A 14,642-nucleotide genomic window follows, 5' to 3' on the forward strand; every position below is an offset into this window, starting at 1 on the left:
ATGAAATAAGATGGCGTATATAAATTTAATAACTAACCCTTGGCTTGGTTCCAGTCTTGTCCGTATTGGCATCAATGAATTAGTAATTATATTTTATCTGGTCTCAGACCGTAGACATTTTGAGTTACACCTTTACCAAACTCTAGGGCATGTTTTGGGTGCCAATTCTAATGACTAACAAAACGCGTCGTAATTATCAGCAATAATGATCTTGCTTGAGCATGAATATCCGTTGATGGATGTATTAGGATTATAGTATAGTCTGTTATACTTCGTTATTTAGAAGCTTCAACGGTACGACAGAAATGCAATAATCATTACCCGTCACGTAGCTGGGCTCATTACGTGGGCAACCGATATGGTAGCTTTTATAGCTCTTGTTCATACATTACTTCCTTTTGACCTTAAATCAATGCGTTTTTGTTTCATTCAAATTGTTATCTGATTGAAGGTTTTGAGAACTAACATAAGACGTAATAAATATTTGAATATTCATTATAATTAAATGTTTCTTATCCTCATTGTTGTGTTCCCTTGGGAGGATGTCTGAACCAGTGTAACAGGAGCTTAATTCTCAGGGTGGATGGCGTATTGGCAATGAATGAAATAGTTATTTTTACGGTGCGGTGGGCCGTGGTGAGCATGTATTATCAGGTACTTTTAATTTAACCAAATTAAATAATTTGCAAATGAGGCTTTGATAATAATTGTTTCTTATATATAAAACCTATGAAATAAGTAAGAATTTTTTTATATGGTGTATGGTTGGCGGACGAGCATATGGGCCACCTGATGTTAAGTGGTCACTATCACTCATAGGCAATGACGCTGTAAGAAATATTAACTATCCCTTACTTCGTCAATGTGCCACCAACCTTGGGAACTAAGATGTTATGTCACTTGTGCCTGTAGTTAAACTGGTTCACTCACCCTTCAAACCGGAACACAACAGTACTGAGTATTGTAATTTGGCGGTAGAATAATTGATGAGTGGGTGGTACCTACCCAGACGGGCTTGCACAAAGCCCTACCACCAAGTGACATTTAAGTGACACATACATATAACAGGTATGTATGTGAAAATTAGAAAGTATTCGTTAATATATCGAGCTAAAGGATAAACTGGATACACTGACAGTTCAAAGGATAGTAGTGGTCAGCATTAATCATCATGGATATTTATATTTTTTTCTAGTTCAATAGCTATTTCTAATTTAGAAGTCGGTTTAATTTTTACTAGCAGATTTACAGATTCCTAGGGCTGTATCGCATCGAGTCGAATCTTAACATTTCTTACAACAACAACAACAGCCTGTAAATTCCCAGTGCTGGGCTAAATGCCTCCTCTCCCTTTGAGGAGAAGGTTTGGAACATATTCCACCACGCTGTTCCAATGCGGGTTGGTGGAATACACATGTGGCAGAATTTCTATGAAATTTGTCACATGCATGTTTCCTCACGATGTTTTCCTTCACCGCTGAGCACGAGATGAATTATAAAGACAAACTAAGCACTTGAAACAGCGGTGCTCGCCTGGGTTTGAACCCGCAATCATCGGTTAAGATGCACGCGTTCTAACGACTGGGCCATCTCGGCTCTCTAACATTTCTTAATGAAATAAAAATTGACAACTTGGTTAAGTAACAAAAATGATAACCGAGCTTCAAGATCAAATACACAAGGCTTTCTAAGTTGCTGTGATTCAACAGTCAAGCCAGTTATTCATCATGAGTCAACAGTCGTAGGACGAAGACAGGTGTACCATCATGTACGTGGAAATATGCGCCCACAGCGAGCATGAGGTTAAGGTTGATACTGTACTGTACTTATCAAGAAAACTAATGTTGTTTTAAAATATGTAGGCGGTATTACATTAACAGTTATTATTCAATTATATTTCAGGTAAGATAAGATTGTCAGTATCTTTTTTTTAATTTGTTTACGCAAATCAATATGATGATCAATATGACTAAATTAATAAATAAATGGTATTATTCATTAAAAGAGTACTTTTTGGAAAGCCCTTGAGTACCCCTGGATGCTCGGGTTCCATGATAGGACATTAATTATTACTGTAAATAACAGCATTGTAAATTTGTTTGTAATATAAAGTGATTATTTTCTAATATTATCTGGTCTCAATTTATTTTCATATTGATAAGGATGAATATGAAAACTAAGTGACAGCATGCGCAATGCCCATGCATTGGGCATGTTTTGCGAGGAATGAGGAACATACTGTGAGGAAGGTCTTGGAGATGGTCGTGGACGGATTTAGAGGTAGAGGACGACCAAAGAAACGATGTATGGATCGTGTGAAAGATGATATGGTTAGTAAAAATGTAACTTGTGAGATGACGTCCGACTGAGAAGTTTGGAAGGAGACATGCTGCGCTACCCCAAAATAAAATTGGTATAAGGGCAGGAGGATGATGATAAGAGGAGGATCTTGCCTATATATTAATATGTAAATATTAAATTATCCATTGTACAGAATCTGATATTCATTTCCGAGCAAATAAATAATGATTGTGAACTAAATAGTCAATAATCAGCCAAAATTAACTTTTTGTTATATTCTAAATGCACATTTGAGGAGCTGCATTGGCGAATACTAGAAATATCACTATTCGTTCTATTAAGGTCTTAATCGATAGATGCCGGCTTTAGCCAACCAACGTTTAAAATATCTAAATAATCATTCAAACATACTTACGTAAATTGATTTTATCCCCTGTTTCAGCAACAGGAAATAAGTAGTTTACTTGAAGTACATGCCGTCGGTACGCCATTCTAACTAGAGATCCTTGAAACGAAACAAAAATGGTGTCCGTTTAAATTCGGTTCTCATAGTAAAATACTTAAACAAAGGAAGTGATTGACGTTTTGTTTAAAAACATTACCATTTTCGACCTCAAGGTACTGTTGGGGCGTTCTTTGCGTTAGTTGTAATACCTACGTACAAATAGTAATCTTTTCTAATGTTTGTTTTATTGTTCATTCGAAAATGTGTCTTAATCCCGCTAAATAAGGATGTAAAAAAAGTTAAATGTACTTATGTAATGACAGAACGCAGCGAGCTACCATAACGACATTGTGTTTCGTGAGAAACTAATGATTCATTAATAGTTGTGGATGCGGCGAAGGATGCTATTCTAACCTTCATCACGCTAAACATGGAGACACTGATAAATGCGTATAATGATGACAATCGAACGATAGGTAGTAAACAATTACACGACGAATGAATAGCGAAAACTACGAACCTTTAAATTATAATCAGTGCCTAGAATATAATTGTCAAAAAAAATATTATCTTCATTTTTTTTTAAATTAGAAATTTTTTGATGTTATATTTCATAGTTGTTAAGTTACTAAAAAAAAAGTAATCAACTAACTGTATTTTTATATTGTTCAATACATGACTTTTTTTTATTAATACCTTTTATATTTTTCACGTGTAAGTCGGAGCTTGTCCTTTTTTTTTCAATACTTATTCAAGATATAAAAAATAAAGTGGCCGGCTCAATCATAATTAAAGTATTTATAAGTCTTTTATCTTCTTTCTTACAAAGGTTTTTTGCTAAGTAGCAAACACGTCAAATGTCAGGTTACAATAAATCAAGCAATTAAACATCTTTTTTTTTATCAAATAACGGAGAAGTCGGACGCAAAAAATATGTATCAACTCGTCAGCACACGAGGCCTTAAATTCAACTTTATTTCCTGACAATTTTCTAAAAATTAAATCAAATTGTTTTTCTATTTCAAACAACTCAAGCCTTTACTAAAGACTAATTCTAAATCTTATTGCCTCTAAAAAATATACACATAAATCTAACAATATATGTTTTACTAGCTTACCTCATGTTTTCCAAATGTTTCAATTTCCGATGTATAACTTCCATTAGGGCAAGCATTTTTATAGTATTGTTTTTTTTTTAATTCACACCTGTAATAAAATGAAATAACGTACTTTATATAATCTGTGTATTTATTTAGTATACATTTGAATGCCTAGTTAAAAATATATTAAAATTCAGTTAAGTGTTAACGAAGCCCAAATAGAAAAGTGTAGACAATAAAGAGACAAAAGTTGTATGAACAACTGCTTAATATTCCAGCTGAGCAGCTTGAGTCACGACCTGCATGTGCGTTTCGTTCAGTTAAAAAATATAAAGTATACGAATTGTTTACGCAAAAATACTCCTTATTGTAATCTAATAAATACTCGTATAGTATATACGAATAACGATTTAACATAGTAATACTGTTTTGCAAGCTGTCACTTTGTAGCGCTTTCAATTACTGCGCTTGGAATAAATATAAAAACCTTTCATGTTAAATCTATTGACTTATGTAAATGTATGTAATGCTGACCGATATAATTGGTTTTAATAAGTATTCAGGGTCTTCGAGAAATTGTTAGTATATTATGATTTTGATTCCAAATACATTGTACACGTGCCTAAATAATATAAAAAAAAAATTGAATTTTGCGCTTTTACTTTATATATTTTTTTAAAGTACGATAAAATTAAGATGTATATGTTATTATTATATTTCTATAATAAAATTCGGATAAATAAATTCGAAATAATAAGCTAATACACTAATATTGCACAATCCAAATATTTGCATACAGGCCACAAAAACCCGTTCGGAAAACATTGACATGTGCATTCCCGCGCTTTAATCGCTATTACCAATCAGAGGCCAGTATCGCGCTGAGACTTCACGTAAGCGCGCGCGTTCTTTTTTCAAGTTTAGTGATCAGTTAATGTGAAAACAACTATATTACTTGTTTTTAAGTTTTAAAAGGGATATTTAAGTTTAATCTTTGTTTTAATATGTGTTTTGTGTCTTAGTGTATCGATATCTTGTTTCGTACGGATGGTCTGTGTTTCTTTGTGAGGTAATAAAGCAAAATACAAATATTTTCGATATTTCTTGAGATATATATCTTAAATCGAATAAATGTAATTTATGTTTATTTTTGCAAAATACAAGTATCATTAGTGTAGTCTAATACGTCATTGGACTGTTTTATAGTTTTGATGCAATTAATTGATAATTTGGATGAAACTATTTTACGAAAGAAGACATAAAAATGTTGAATAATATTTTTTTACGTGTGTCTTCATTAGTAACATAATGTAATGATCTTTTTTTAAATATTTAAGCAGGACACGCGCATAATTACGTCTTATGAGCCACTTGAAAATTAAAAGTGAAATAATTTGCGGAGTTTCATAATTTTCTTAGTTTAAGTAACATTTCTATAACAATTATTTTTTATGAAACAAAATAGAATATGAGGAATTCAAGAATAAATAAAAAAATTGATATTATTATTTGAAATGTATTTGTATACATTTTTTTCAGTTCTTTGGAAATATATACAAGAACAATATTCTTTCGACTATGAAATATAAATACTAGCTTAATATATTTTTTTTAATTTTTATAATAAACTTACAAAATTGAATCATCTACCACAACTATTATAACTAAGTACTTTACCATTACGTTAATGTTGGTAGTTACGCAACTTAATAATCGAATCACTACACAATGCTATAACGATTTATAATTAATTAATCATTCACGCAAACATATATACAAAAGTAACTGCAAATGCCATTCCATTATAACTATATTACATTTGAGTCTTTACTCAACAATCTACAGATATATAAATGCTAGTAGTCTATGTCCTTTCTTGGAGTTTAAGTTTGCTTCATACAGAATTTCATCAAATTCAGTTCAGCGGTGAAAGAGCGTCAGACAGACAGACAGAGTTACTTTCACATTTATACATAATATTACTAGAGATTATTGGAACAGCAAAATATTTTATACTAGTCTAACCATCCCGACTTTACACGTTAACCATTAAGGATTATACTTTCAAATCTATCTCTAAGATATGGAACATCAAAAGCATCACGTGACAAATGCATTATTAGATACTGTTTTCTTTTTTCTCGCTGGAAAAACGCATTACGCGCTTCCCACACGCGGGACTCCTCGAAGCCCTGGACGCCGAATGCGCCAAAGTACGCCGGGTTTACCCAGCAAAAAACCAGCGGTACCCTTTCTGTCTTTCGGCGGACGCCACGGGATCGCTTACGCATGCTACCGTGACATTATCTACTGGTCTAGGCTATGTCATAATATTCTTTACGCAAATTGATTAATATAATGATTTGGGTATGGTCTTATCATAGACTATTTAACTGCCCAAGCATGGACAAAAAAGGTTCTATAGCCTAGACCAATCGAAGAAAGAATAAAAATATCAACTGCATTCTATGTAATTTGATAATAACTCGGCTGAATTAAATATACGCTACAAGCAGTTCTTGATCAATATCAATCACTATATTTATAATACAACAATATTCTACTTTATTACTTATATCCTCTTTAATTTTACTTCCAAAGTTCCGACAGCAGCTTCACAAATTCACACCGCATTTTCTTTGCAAAATCTAAAAGGAATATCATAGATCATCCAAACTCTCGATGTCATAATTGTTTATTTGGTTTTTGTTTTCTTATAATTGGAAATTGGAATACACTTCACATAAAACGTTTATATAGAAAGGATAAAATACTTAGGGTTTTTACGGTCTGTAAAGCTCCCAGTATCAATTTTCTGACTCCTTTAAGGATTATAGTATTCTGTCAACCAGTACACTTAAAATCTAAATAAATTTTATATATCTTGCTTTTCCTCATGAATTACAGTCCTCACGATCATTGTCGGTAGTAGTTGATTTATAATATTTGCCAGGTAGAAAATGATTGCATAAACTGTTTAATTGGGGTTAAACAATGATATTATTTATTATTAGTTTATTTTGCCATTCTGCATCATTGAATATATGCATGAGACATACTCTTATCCGACGCGTGCATGTTTCCTCACGACTTTCTCTTCGACTACCGAATTATAAACACAAATTATGCACTTGACAACTTAGTGGTGCATATACGGATTTCAAATTTCGAACCCAAAAATTTGACAGCTTCAAATATGCATCCTTTGCATATTTTCTAGCTTTGTAAAAAAAAAAAAACAATTCTAATTGAATACCAGTAATCGTATATGTAACTACTCTTAATATAATATTCGCAATTCATAATAAGCAGTAGGTAATGCCAATTTGCCTTCATAATTGAGTTTTAGTTTCGCCGTATTGATCAATCATATTCGAGACTTCTGTACTGTATCCTCGATTAGATTGGCGAAATAATGATTCCTCTAAACGGCTAAACCAATATTTCATGAAAATGAATCTCGAAAAATGCTACATCTTTGTTTCATAATGTTCTATCGAAGTTTCGTACGATATTTTGCAGCCATTAGGTCAAAAGTTTTATCAGAAAAAGGATAACACTTCTTATATTGTGATGGTTTTCCGGTTTTTTATTGAGAGACCTAACCTTATCGTCGTCGGGCCTGTCCGCTCGTTAACGGTCGGATGTAATACCGCCATATTAAAAAGTATCCTCAATGGAATAATCGGGTAACACCGCGGTAATATTTAGTATTATCGCAGATTGTCCTCGATAACTTTTTTTTCTATGGTATAGGATGGAGGGCGAGCATATGAGCCACCTGATGGAAAGTGGGCACCATCACCCATAGACAAGGACGTTGTAAAAAATATTAACTATTCCTTACATCGTCAGTGTGCCACCAACCTTGGGAACTAAGATGTTATGTCCCTTGTGCCTGTAGTTACACTGGCTCACTCACCCTTCAAACCGGAACACAACAATACTGAGTACTGTAATTTGGCGGTAGGATAACTGATGAGTATAACTGATGGTGGTGGTGGGTTTGCACAAGGCCCTACCACCAGGATGCTTAGCTAATGTATGTGTATTATGCAATAAGTGTGAACGTATCCCAAAAATGATTTAAAACGTATCTTGCTGTAGTTTCGTGCAACAAAAAGGCAGTTTGCTATATGACCATTATTAATAATTATTCCTCCCATATTAATAATAGTTTTGTCTTTTGTGTAGGTAGATAAGATATAAAACTTGTAAATCATAATATTTACTATCATTACTACAATCGTTTCTATTTAAGATCTCGTGTGAGATGAAGGCGATCGTGACTCGGATGATGTAGTACCGTAATGCAATGAAACTCATGTTATGTCATCTGGCTATTATTACAATAAAACCATAACGGCGCGTTGAACGTGCAGAAATAGTTTTTAGAATTATTAATTCATATTTTATTTACCCAAGATGGCCTGGTTGTTGGAACGCGTGCACCTAAACTGATGATTGCGGGTTCAAACCCAAGCAAGCACTGCTGAATATTCACGTGCTTAATTTGTGTTTATAATTCATCTCGTGCTCGAAGGAAAACATCGTTAGGAAACATTAGGTGTCTAATTTTGTAGAAATTCTGCCACATGTGTATTCCACAAACCTGCATTGGAACAGCGTAGTGGTATATATTCCAAAAATTTTTCTCAAGGGAAGAGGAGACCTTAGCCCAGCAGTGGGAAATTTACAGGCTGTTGTTATTATTGTTTTATTTATAACTGCTTCCTGTATTGTAAATGATAGTTATTAGAAGGGTCGGGCGATAGCTGAGCTGACCAGTTTGTTCTCACTCACAAGTGTCAATATTTTTCACCAAAAATGTCTACAAATTTGTTTGAGATGTATAATGTAATTAAGCTAAAATAAATATATAACTTTATGAACTAATAGTGTAAATTATGAATAAGAAGTATATCACCTCTCTTTGTCTCCACTGTGGACCGGCGGTTGTGGAGGCCTAAGGATTGGAATCGCAATTTAACGGGGAAATACTGCTAACATTCTTGCCACAATTCAATCCGGACACGATTTAACAGCACTTTTAGCTGTATATTCTTAAGGCCTGAAAAATAATAAATATACTTGTCATTAAAAAATAAATATAAATATAAAAAAAATATTTTTATGGCTAAAATTTGAAAGCTCTGCAAAGTTAGGTACTATCACACTCCGAGTAACAAAATATATTTCCATACTGTTATTGTATTTGTATTTACAATTTTTTATATTGATAATTTAAACTGAATGCTTATATACGATTCATTTCATTTCCTGAATTTGACGGTTTATTACTCTGCGTTATGCGAAGCAATAAAATCAGACAACTAGACCTGGTTTGGGCAATTAACTTTTTCGTTAACCATTTTACTAAACGATGTGTCTATTCGAAGTACTTTTAAATGTCACTGGCTAATAAAACATAAACGAGTTTCGGAAAACGCAATAAAAAAATAATTGTTGTCCCCAGTCCCCAAGGTCAATTAAATTAATCGATTTCCTTCTAAAACACCAATAGACCGACATAGCATTTTGTTTCAACATGGCATTCCTTCAATTCAATTACATTAAATTAGTATTATAAAGTATCAAGATTGTATACTGCTAAACAAAAAGTATCAAAGTTCTCAAACAATATTGTGATTGGGCAACACTAACATTTGTTAATAGTGTTGTGATTTTATTATGTAAGTGCTTACGTCTGAGAACCGAAGCTTTTGTCTCGAATCTAACTTGACCTGAGAATATTTGACGTGATTGAGTAAAACTTAAATGAGGGTAATGCGCCGAAGAAAAGGAGGTCGAGTGAGCTATGTGAGATTTTTTTAAGCTGTTAGTAACGAACATGGCTTAGAGCAGTTTTGCGAGCAGAGTAACTAAATATAAAGCAAGTTGCTGCTTTTTAAGGATGACATATATTAAAAGTATTAGGTACTCTTTTAAAATCGTTTGTGTCTGAGATCAGATCGTACTAAAGTTAATATTGGATATTTCCTGTTTCGAAAATATATAAATGCCGTCCAAACAATTTTATCGATGACATTTGACTAATATTATTTTAATGGTTAGACAATAATTATTTAAAAAATATATCATATGTATTTTTTAAGTGTCCCCCTCATTTCAAAAAAATTATAAGAAATAACTGCATTTTGTTACACTTGTGACAGCATCGGTCGTTTGGTTTGACTGACTGAATGAACTCATTCATTTAAATAAAAAAAAAAAAACATATTTTTAAATGAAAATGTCAAGATCATTAAAACATATAATCATAACAGAGTATAAAACAAAGTCGCTTACCGATGTCTATCCCTATGTAGGTATGCTTAGGTCTTAAAAATTACTCAACGTATTTTGATGTGGTTTTTTTTATTAGATATAGTGATTCAATTACGAAGGTTTTTGTAAGTAATACATGGACAATATAGTAAAGAAACATTGATCATTTTAGATGTTTCAGCTTCTACAACAAATTCAATATATTTAGTATCAGCATTACATCCGAAGCCGGGGCTGGTCGCTAGTATCGTTTACAAAATAATATAAAAAATATTCAAGTGGCATTAATATCATATCGTGACTTCAGAACTTCCATTGTTGTTGTCTGATGGTCTGATGATTCATGGTATTGATTATAATTTTAATTATGACTCGACATAATTGTTGTATTTAAAACGACTGCTTATTGGGTACATCGTGTGTACATTGACCACAGTTTGTATCTAAACTAATATTTTAAACGTGAAAGCAATTTTGATTGTTCTTTCATGATCAACTCCATAATGGCCAACGAAGCCGCTGGTAATGCGATGTATAGTTGTATATGAAACTATGATCATGCCGGTGAATACGGGCATAGACAAAGCAGAAAACAGTGTCGATTTCCATTGTTGAAAATGAAAATTATATGTACTTATATTCGAATTATAACATGACAATTTTGTCGTATTCTGTTGAATAATTTAGAGGAAACTTAATGAGTGGAAAAGTACAACACCGTAGTGTCGTTAATTAGGGAATGTCTAGCAGTGGATTATTAGGGGGCAAAGGATAGATAAACATCTTCAGTAACTAATTAAGTCCAAAGGAACTCGGGTCATTGAACTTTCTAATACATACCAAAAGTCAACCATATTAAATGCTATCTGCATTGAACCCTACCTGTATTGCATGAGCCTTTTTGATCTCATTGATAAAGACATCGCTCATTCTTTTCATATCAACGCATTGAAAACTTTGAAGTAATCTTCTATATATAAAAAATAACAAGTCCTGACTGACTGATGCATCATTGCCAAACGTAAACAATTAAACCTAGTCCCTTGAAATTTGGTGAGTAGGATAGTTTTATTTAGAAAGACACCCACTGTGAAAGGATTTTGGAAATTCTGTCCATAAGAGAGTTAAATAGGGTTTGAAATATCTGGTAATATAAGCAATTTTGACGCGAGCAAAGGCGCGAGCAAAAGCTAGTGGTTTATAATCAAAACGACTATTATGTTTAACATAATTTCAAAGAAAGTATTTTTAAATAAAAATTTTATTCCTTAGCATTTTACTCACATAATTGGAGTATGTTCAACTCTGTGAACGTAGTACAACTACATGTGAGAGAAATGTGTATGTACTAGAGATCTAAGCCTAAGAAGTCGTAGGAACAGTCAGTGTATGTATTAAATTAGTTCTTTTAATAACTATAATATAGATGAAATGAAAGCAAGTGTCGTTATATTCATTGCAGAAGTATGTGGTTTAATGTTCTAGTTGACCTTGAATGTAGAAGGCTTTCGAAGAAAACTACGTCTGAACTAAATATTGTGTATTGTAATGCCACTTGAACAATTACTGCATCAGGTCAGTGTAGAAAAGAATATTACTCGTTACACATTTTTAAACTCAACGACGTCATATTTAGGTTCCAAATTCGATACAATAAGTGGTATTATATAATTAATATTACCACAGACAAATAAATGCATGCAATTGAACAAATTTCGGAATACGGAATACTTTATTGAAATGGGCACATAAAACCAATTTTGATTGATTGAATAGTAGATTCTAACGCGAACTACTCTTTTCGTTTTACAGAGTATGTTAGTAAAGTACAATTCTATTTCAATGTATCTGGCCTAATGGTCAGTAAATACTAAGTAAAAGTTTTTGTCTTTAATATAATCTTACTATGAGCCTGTAGCTGCCTTATTTTAATTTAAGCAAACATAAGTACTTTAATATGACCAACTAAACTAGTATAACTACATCAGTGCATTTCAAAGCTAGCACATTGCAAAGGGTAGTGCTTTTGCCTAGAAAAATAATTGCTAGCAGTTTGAAAGACGTACTTTAAATCCATTTAGATACACTAAGGAGGTCCTTAGCAAACGCGAAAGAAATAGAGAATATTAAAAAAAGGATGAAAAAACTAGAACATATTCCACCACACTATTCCAATGCCTGTTGGAGGCATACACATGTGGCAGAATTTCTACGAAATTTGACACATGCAGGTTTCCATACGATGTTTTCCTTCACCGCGAGAACGCAATGAATTATACACACAAATTAAGCACATGAATATTTTGTGGTGCTTGCCTGGATTTAAACCCGCAATCATCGGTTAAGATGCACGCGTTCTAACCACTGGGCCATCTCGCCTCAAAAATAAAGAACAATAATGTGTTATTAAATTTGAGCAATTGTAGAAACTGTGATTTAATTTTAACTGCTTAATAGAATTTAATAAATGTTCCGGTGCACTGGTTCTGTGATTATAAAATTATAACCGCAGAAGACTAACTGTCATTGCAATCATTTAAATGAAACCATTATAATTTAAAATGTCTTGTAACTTTTGACTACTATTCAATCCGTAATGATTTGAACAAAAACTGTTTACATTAACTTTTTATAAAAAAAAAAACTGCACTGAATGACAATGTTATAATAATAATTTACAAAAAAAATTTTTGCTCAAGTTTTTCCAATATCTTATTTTGTAGTGAATTATATAATCATTTTAGAGTGCAGATCAGTATGCGTAGAATAAATAGGTCAAAGATATTACATACTCCTTCACTCTTTTATTTCACATTTTTTAAGTAATCTTATTCAAATCAATCTATCAGTAAAATATTAAGTTTAGTTTTTAAGACAGCTTAGTATCTATTTTGTTGCAAGGACCTGTTAACTAATAAAGACTTTTAGTTCTACATAAATATATACCACGTACAAAAACTCTCGTAAAATAACTACGGCATCACACCTACACAAAATTGCTACTTATATAATGATATATCAATCATCCATCATTCGTCTAAATAATAACTAAGTAAGGTTTGGACATACCAGATTCACAATAAAATTGACGACTTAAAAAACCCGTCTTAAAAAAACAAAAGAAATCAAAGGCGGATTTGATAAAAAAAAGCCGGATAGCCGGTTTTCTTCTAAATCAGTACCTGTATGTGTTGTTTCTATAAATATCCATTCACAAGCGACGGCAATGTGGTCACAAAACAGTTTTGTAATGCAAATCGAGCTGACAATGAGTCAATCGATCACAATGTTTAGGAGTAACTGTTTTACTGTTCGCTGTTCTAATAAAGTCTATGCTCACTTTAAGGTCGATCAGTTACACAAATTCTTCCCATAACTTATTTTATTATCTGCTTATTATTTTGCGGTTACCTACTCTAAATAATGTAATATTTACTCGAAACTAGCGATACGCCCCGACATCGCATGCAATTTTATATATATTTATTGGCTAAAAGTATCTTAGTAGAAATCTATGTCAGCTGTTAATACGGCTCAAACGTAAGTTTTCTGAAATACTCTGAACTTCTGTGCACTTTTCTCAACTTCCAAGAGCGTTTTACAAGGTATTAGAAAACATTACAAAAATATGAATGAAATCGTCGAATTCGTTCACAAGTTATGGCGTGACAAAGGGGAATAGATTCTATTTTATAAGTACGGCATATGGTTCAAAATTTACGATCTATCTAGTTAATATAAATATTGTATAAAAATTAGTATTTAATTCGTTAATTTCTCGTTTAATTAAAACTATTGTTCAATTCAGAATAATATTTAGATCGAAATTTCTAATCTAGTTTTATATTCGTATGCAATCTCTTTTCTCAAGTAAACTTAGTTGAGGATTTATGTTTTATACCTCTCCACACATACAAAAAAAGAAATTAAAGGAAAAAAAATTAATAGTAAAATCATAGCAGTTCATTGGATTACAGTTAAAAGAGCGCATACTGTACAGGCAAATATTTCCAAATATATATATATATTTCTATACAAGTGTAGCGTTTCATTCATTTTGTACGATATTAACCATTTTAATGGTCACATCAGTTGATACATAGCCTTCGCGTCAAACATTTAGCAAGCCCATGTTTTCTTTAGCTCCGTCGACCTTCGAATTCTCCGATGTTAAGTTTCTACATGCGCGCCTTGGTTATTACTTTGCTTACCGTTCTGAGTTTGATATAAGACCTCTTTTGTGGATTCTTTTTTTTTTTGTTTGTTCCAAGCAAACACCAGGTAAGTATTTTTTTCTATGAATTCTATTCGATCAAATCTTTGTCGTGTACCTTATTTTCAGCCAGATTCAATAAAGCCCTATAGCTTAAACACTAAACTAATATAAATACTTCTTTACATTCTTAACGATGCACAAAACACTCATAAGTTATCAGGATTTGGGCTTCAAAGTACCTAAAGTATTCCATTGTCAGTATGTGCGTGCAAAAAAATACTATACGTGTAGT

General features: G+C 32.4%; 1 protein-coding gene across 1 annotated transcript in view; it reads left to right on the forward strand.

The window, feature by feature from the left end:
- Positions 1-4,707: 4,707 nt before the first annotated feature.
- Positions 4,708-14,642, forward strand: part of LOC124539393 — a 30,320-nt gene continuing 20,385 nt past the window's right edge. Inside the window, exon 1 of the mRNA XM_047116782.1 lies at positions 4,708-4,915. The gene's annotated coding sequence lies outside the window, so the exon portion shown is untranslated. The remainder of the gene's footprint in view (positions 4,916-14,642) is intronic.

The sequence above is a fragment of the Vanessa cardui genome, chromosome 22 (genome assembly GCF_905220365.1).
Source record: "Vanessa cardui chromosome 22, ilVanCard2.1, whole genome shotgun sequence".
Classification (NCBI taxonomy): domain Eukaryota; kingdom Metazoa; phylum Arthropoda; class Insecta; order Lepidoptera; family Nymphalidae; genus Vanessa; species Vanessa cardui.